At 25.7% G+C, this 845-nt stretch overlaps 1 long non-coding RNA gene across 1 annotated transcript; it reads right to left on the bottom strand.

Annotated features, from left to right (window-relative positions):
* Positions 1 to 251: 251 nt before the first annotated feature.
* Positions 252 to 843, bottom strand: LOC115242481. Its single transcript, XR_003885056.1, has 2 exons — positions 797 to 843; positions 252 to 719 (listed from the first exon to the last, which is right to left on the bottom strand). It is a non-coding gene; the product is annotated as an uncharacterized LOC115242481 (long non-coding RNA).
* Between the last annotated feature and the right edge of the window lie 2 nt (positions 844 to 845).

The raw sequence follows: 845 nt of genomic DNA, 5'->3' as shown, positions 1-845 counted from the left end.
TACCATTAACATTATTCAGAAATACAAATAAAAATAAACATTTAAAAGGAATTAAATATTAATGTTCTTTTTATGTACAACATTTTGAAACAATATAAGGCGATTTAAAAAAGAATATTAACTTACCCATCTCTGCTTTTTAGTATACTAATTGTGAGCCGCAGAGCTCCGTTTCTACTTAAATTAAAACAGAATTTGTCTTACGTCAAATTAAACAAAAAGAGTAAAAAATAATTATTGAAGTCAAAAACACTTTTAAATTTACAAAATTTATTTAAAAAAAGCATGTACAGCCATAGACTTACTATCGTAACGCTTATTACTACCATTATTATTAATATCGTTTTTACGCATTATTCTTAGTCTAAATACTGCAAACCTTTTAATTATTTTTAAAAATGATCATAGCCGCTACGTCCACAAACAAATTTAAATTGTAGAGCACGTTGAATAGTTTTATGAGACCAATTTCAACTTCGTTTTTTCATCATTAAAGTCTGGATTTGATCTTCGTTAAAAATTGATGTCAAAGCTCTTTTGTACTTACCGTTTTTAATTTTTGTTTCTAATATTTCTATCGTTTTTCTCTGAGTTTTTATTTTCCTTCTCATATTTATAACTTGTAGAAATTGTTTGTTTATAATTTCTGCTGTTCCTTTACATTGGCTATTTTTTCTTAAATTCATACAAGTCGCACATGAAGACTTAGAAGTAATTATCTGAAAAGAATTGTATGTCATACAAATATGTCAAAATTTTCTGTGTGTCATAGCGTTACTGTTTTAATACGTAATACTTATTTCACATCCCACATCTTGACTTTTATTATTAATCAATTGATTATT

This window comes from Formica exsecta, unplaced genomic scaffold, assembly GCF_003651465.1.
Source record: "Formica exsecta isolate Colony F162 unplaced genomic scaffold, ASM365146v1 scaffold5996, whole genome shotgun sequence".
Classification (NCBI taxonomy): Eukaryota; Metazoa; Arthropoda; class Insecta; order Hymenoptera; family Formicidae; genus Formica; species Formica exsecta.
This window is presented reverse-complemented; position numbering and strand designations above follow the sequence as displayed.